Here is a 6,373-nt window from a genome sequence, read left to right on the forward strand (position 1 = left end):
GGCTTCTGACAATTGTTTCAACTTTAGGAAGACCTTGAATTATAGAGCTAAAGATCGTAATTCTCGAATGAGCAATCGGAAAGATTCTGGAGCAGTGTCAGGTTTAGGTATTGGCTCCAGTGATAATGGCACCAAGTACTTCATTACGAGTTCTAATATGGTCAGATTTGAGAGTAAAGATCTCTTGTAAAATATAAGCAACACCAAAACCTTCTAGAGCCCAAACTCCATTTCTCTATTCGTTGCCCCCCTCGTTTGGATTTTCCTCTAAGAGGGTGTTGTGTAACCCGTGCATAAGGTCCACTCGAACGTGCATGTATTTTTCTCATCACTTGATGACTCAATTTCATACACTATAAGCTTTTCCTATTGTAACAGGTTGTTCAAAAACATCTCCTGTTCTTCCATCAATTAATCTATGTTTTCCAGGATGATCTGGTTCGAATACCCATGGATTAGCTGTTTGCTCACTAGCTTTGTAAAGTTCAGGAACACTAGTTTTCTCGAAGCTTCTCGCTCGTATTTTTCGTCAAAAGGTGTTATCTATAATGTTTGTTCATCGTGTTTCCTGCTAAACGGGCAAACATTCAAAGATCTGTCCTACATTCATTGTGAAGGTACCCCTAATGGATTCAATACCATATCAACTGGTATTCATTTGCAAATAGGGCATATCTTGTCTGGGCATAACTATTGAAATAATACTTATTACCATGCATTCCAGCTACTTTCTCACCCACTTGTATCTTACGTTTTGTGATATATATACGTGTACTGTTTCCGCATTATCACCGGAATCATCTACTTATTGATCCATCTCACGTCGATAATCGACCCTTCCACTATAGGTGCTCTGAGACAATTTTCTCTCGCAGTGGATACCTCAATACAAATATGGTTTGTAATAATCTTCCTTCTGGGGTACATAATGATTCTTCTATTGTTTGAGGCGTTAATTTACCTACCAAAACATCACCTGTTTCTATCCAAGATCCTAGCATTACAAGACCTTTCGTCCAAATGACGAAGTGAATGAGCATCTAAATGAGGTATTTCTCTAGTGATTCTTTCAGGACCCTGGCTCGTCATACAGATTTCAATCCTGTATCTTACGATATGGAAGAGGTATAAATATCTTCATATACCAGACGTTCACTAATGAGTATTGCGTCTTCGAAATTGTATCCTTCCCATGGCATATAAGCTACTAAAACGTTTTTCCCAAAGATAGTTCTCCGCCTACCGTAGTCGCACCATCCGCCAGAATTTGTCCCTTCTTTACATTCTTGATGAATTTTAGGTTTTTGATGCGTACAAGTATTGGTATTAGAACGTTGATATATAACGATTCTGTTCGTACAGTGTCTCATTCATGACGATGAAGTTATATTTACAGCATCGATATACTCGATCCTTCCTCTTGTGTAGCTATAGCTACACTTCCTGAATCTAGAGCTGCTTGACCTTCCAACCAGTTCCGGCAATGCACTTCTCGGGTCGAAAAAGTGGACTACTTTGACGCTGCATATTAGAACCCATTAGAGCGCGATTCGCATCATTATGTTCGAGAAAAGGAATAAGGGAAACTCCAACGGAAAAAATATTGGAAAGGAAAATACTTCTGAAATGGATTTGTTCCATGCAATAACTATAAATTCTTGTCGGTATCGAGCTGGAGTAATTTGTTCCTCTTGAATTCCTTGATTTAACGCCAAAGAATTTCCCGTAGCTATCCGATAGTATTCATCCTCATCTTCTCCGAGTAGTAGATAAACCATATGTTCTTCTCTCGATCTCTCGGAGATCTTATAGATTGGATTTGTAAAGAACCACAATCACCAATCTTTGCATGAATAGATAATGATGCAACAAGTCCAGCATTCATTCCTTCGGACGTATCGATTGGACAAATACGCCCATAATAACTGGGATGAATATCCGTGTCCGAAAACTAGCAGTTTGCCCTGTTAAGCCCCGGGACCTAAATGGCTCAATTTTCGCCCATGAGCTATTTCCGTCAATGGATTAGTTTGATCCAAAAATTGGGATAAGGGGTGTGAACCAAAAAAATCTTGAAAAGTGTTTTTTAATAGAGTTGAAGTGACCAGTTCTGAGGAGTTGATCTGCGCTTGGTTTCTCTGTGTATAGTTCTTTTAACTGCATTTCTAAACGCTAGAGCTAATCTAAATTGATTCTGTAATAAATCTGCTACAGAACGAATCCGTCGATTTCTGAGGTGATCTATATCATCGAGTGTACCCATTCCAAATTTAACCCGATAAGGTAATCCACAGCAGCAATACATCTTGTGGTAATGAAAAAATCTCGTTCTCGGGTATATCAAGGTTCAGTTTTGGTTCAGATTTCGTCGACCAATCTTTCCCAATTCACATCTTTTTCGGAAAAATTTTTCTTGCAATTCTTTACATAGAGACTCGGAAAATACCAAATCGCCACTTATACAGTAGAGTTTTTTATAAAACTCCAGAATGGCTTTTTTCCCTCGACCATAGATATTCCTCCCGCTCCCACCTCTCTTCTTCTTCAATAAAAATAAAAATCTTTCGGGATAGCGAGTATTGTCCAGAATCTCTTCGAGATTTAAACCCATAGCTGATAATAGAACTGGAATAGATATTTTTTGTTTTTGCTTACACGAGCCATATCCTTTCTCCCTCATCGATCTCTAATTTCAATCTTCTTCCCCAATCTGAAATCAGAGTGCAAGTATATATATAATTAATTCTATTATGGTCTAATTCCGAACGGTAATAAATACCAGGACTTTTAATATTTGATTAACTACGACTCTGTAAATCCCATTTACTACAAATGTTCCATGGAATTCATTAAAGGATTATTTCTGAGAAATACAGTTTGTTTCTGTATTCTTCCTACTATTGCTTCCGAATAGATCTGCTGGTACATATAATTCAGAGTAATATGTAAGGGACTGATATACAGCATCTCTCTCTTTGATGAAAGGTTCTGCTAATTCATATTCATTACCAAAAAGCCTAAATTCAATTTCTTTATCTATATCCTCAATTTTTGGAAAATTATGAAGTTCTTCCATCAAGCCCTGATCGATTAAAACGACAAAATCCTTCAAATTGTATCTTACCAAATTCAGGGATTGTAAACGCTCCCTCATTTTCATCTAATCGCATTGGAAGTTTCCCATTGTAGAAAAAATCTATTAATTATTCCCGATTGATCTATATGGATCAATCCGACAAAAAAAGATCGGATGTATATTCAGTCTTCACTATATCATGAAATTCTACCCGTATCCAGATATACTTCCAATAAAAAAAAAAAAGGATAAGGAAGAGGTACTTTGATACTTTCTTCCAACACGTGAAATGGAGCTATGAACGAATGAATCAAACCATTCTTAAATGTTAATCTCACTTAGAAAATTTCCTAATGAAAATAGTCAGATCGAAGAAAGACGGAGAACAAATTAGATCCATTTCCTTTATGGTTGACTTTAGCATACATCTCATACTATACTTAAAGGACGGACGAATGACTTGAAAGGACAAAAGATTCGATCTGTCCATGGGATTCCCATATCTCGGCGACATAGCCAAGCGGTAAGCGAGTAGCAGAGGACTGCAAATCCTCCATCCCAGTTCGAATCCAGGTGTCGCCTTGTTGAGGTAAGTAAATGGAAGGAAAAGTCTGTATTTCCATTACAGAACCTCTGGAGACATATTGGTACATATTACCAATATAGATAGTGAGTTACGTACATTTGATCCCGATTCCGTCGTGAATGTACGACCCTCGAGTTAGTTATAGTAACTTGTTGGTCAATGAACAAATGGATTTATTGATCTCTCATATCAGCTCGACGTCAGTAACGTTCAGAATGCAAAGGTGGTCATTTCAACTTCAACTTTGCACTATGGTTAATAGTTCCCTTATCATCTCGATGATGAAATCATTATTTTTTAGAGAACATGATCCGTATGGATATAGTCGGTATAACTTGGGCTGCTTTAATGGTAGTTTTTACATTTTCCCTTTCACTCGTAGTATGGGGGAGAAGTGGGCTATAATGGTAATGCTTAAGAATCAATTATTGCGTTCCTTCCATATCATGCATGGTAATATATTCTGTTCCATAAGGATCCAGTAATATTGAATCTTCGTTCAAATTGAAACACTCTACATGGAATTATTTCCTCTTTATCCCCGTAAGGGATGTACGTAATCCCTTATCATTATCATTTTCCTATGAAAATCTTATTTTCTTCAACAGGTTTGAATTCATTAGTTCTTTTCTAGAATGAGTCGATAATATCATTTCTTCCACTGAAGAACGATCTCTCTTCTCTTTCTTAGTAGGAATAGAAAGAGTCCCTGTTTTATCGGATGGTTCCGAATTGAATTGATCGGATCTGATATGAATTCCGTTCTCGGAAAAATATGGGACATAAGTCTAAGTCATAGATTCCTTTGCTTTTTCATATACCATTTCAAGTGCTATATCTAACATGTGCTAGATATAGATGTTCGTACCGAAAAAAAGATGTTCAACTTTGATCCTAAAGAATCCGCAAGTACGTTCAGAATTAAGTCTGTCTGCATTGGGTCTATTTTTCAGGAGCAGAAGAAGGTGATGTGATCAGCTCCGCTATTTTATGGTACGAGGTCCTTCATCCTACATTTACCATATATGGATAAGTACCATTAAGATATATTTATCCATATATGGGTGTAAAAGAAGAAGTAGTACAAAAGAAAGGTTAGATATTCTTTTCCTCCGTACTACTCTTCTTTTCTTTTCAAAAAAAATTAAAAGCAATCCCTACCCTGTATTGTTGTAATACAATAGATCCACCCTATATTGTTGTAATATAAAAGATCTCATAACCTATTTTATACTTATGATCTGGATCATAAAGATCTATCTAGTGATCAGCAATCAATTGATTTTCATCAAAATCAATTGCTTCCACTGCTTGCACTGGCCGTTTTGACGTAAGGGATAAGTAGAAAAGCAGTAGGAACTACAAGGAACAGTAGAACAGCAATAAATGCAAGGGTATTTACTTCCATGATCTCCTTATTTTAACTTTGTTCAAAAATAGCTCGAGATTTGATCTCATTTTGATCTCATAGAGATGAATGAATCTTTCTTTCAAGATCCATGAAATAGATGTATGTCATTGATAGAATTGGTTCGAGTAACGGAATCTAACTAATGGATTGAATGAATTCTTCGATGGAAATAGTATAACCTAATACGATCACTTTTGATAAGACTAGTAGTAAAAACTTACGTGCATCAGAAAACGTTCCGATCAACACATGTCTGGTATAATTTTGAAAGAATAGGATTCGTACGAATAAGAACCTTATGCTCCTCCAGAAGACGTTCGTCAGACATGAGAGATATTTTGCTTGGATCTCCACGATTTAGATGGAATTGTGAATCTATCCCGCTTCGGTGATGATATAGAAAGAAGTATCCCATATCGAATTTATCCAGAGGCCCACCCATGACCCTGGAATGATAAGGACTAGTCCGTCCAGATCCTGACATGATCATTCACAGTTCACTTACTATTGGATCGGGACTGACGGGACTCGAACCCGCAACTTCCGTCTTGACAGGGCGGTACTCTAACCAATTGAGCTACAATCCCAATACAGTACAGTTCACCTACTATTAGATAATATTTATTTCATGATAGGTGCTAGATAGGTCATATACATTATGCGAGTGCTAGGTCGATTAAATATCTTATCCTTCTCTTTCATTTTTGAAATGTATCGATTCATACGGAATTGGGCATCTACGATATGAATAGATATCGATGTCGGGGTTCAATAACCAATTATCTTTTCATTCATGATTAGCATGAATATAACCATACCGATAGATTGGTATTGATGATATTGGTTGGGTCGAGCTGGATTTGAACCAGCGTAGGCATATTGCCAACGGATTTACAGTCCGTCCTCATTAACCACTCGGGCATCGACCCAGGAACAAGACAGTAATTTAAAATTATTTAGGATACCTAACGAATGGATCATGGTACCCCCAGGGAAGTTGAATCCCCGTTGCCTCCTTGAAAGAGAGATGTCTGATCCACTAGACGATAGGGGCCACCAATCTATTCTTTATAATATGAAAGTGATCGGGAAGTTGTCAATAATATTACAAGAATTCTTGGTTTCCTCAAGGTTTTTTTCAATAAACTTGCCTATCGATAAAATGGAGTCCCTTCAGAAATTAAATATTGCAACTAAAACAACTCTAAAGCAATTTACGGAATCTATATTTGTGATCCATCGGCCCAGTTCCGATAAAAAAGACTTTATGGACTCAAATTATACAAAACGTTTCATACTT

The 6,373-nt window shown here is 37.0% G+C and overlaps 1 non-coding gene across 1 annotated transcript; it reads right to left on the reverse strand.

The window, feature by feature from the left end:
- Positions 1–5,918: 5,918 nt before the first annotated feature.
- On the reverse strand, positions 5,919–6,002 carry TRNAY-GUA (transfer RNA tyrosine (anticodon GUA)). The gene has a single exon. It is a non-coding gene; the product is annotated as a tRNA-Tyr (tRNA).
- Between the last annotated feature and the right edge of the window lie 371 nt (positions 6,003–6,373).

This window comes from Pinus tabuliformis, chromosome 4_2 (assembly GCF_031772625.1).
Source record: "Pinus tabuliformis cultivar Carrire ecotype Pingquan chromosome 4_2, CPIR1, whole genome shotgun sequence".
Lineage (NCBI taxonomy): Eukaryota > Viridiplantae > Streptophyta > Pinopsida > Pinales > Pinaceae > Pinus > Pinus tabuliformis.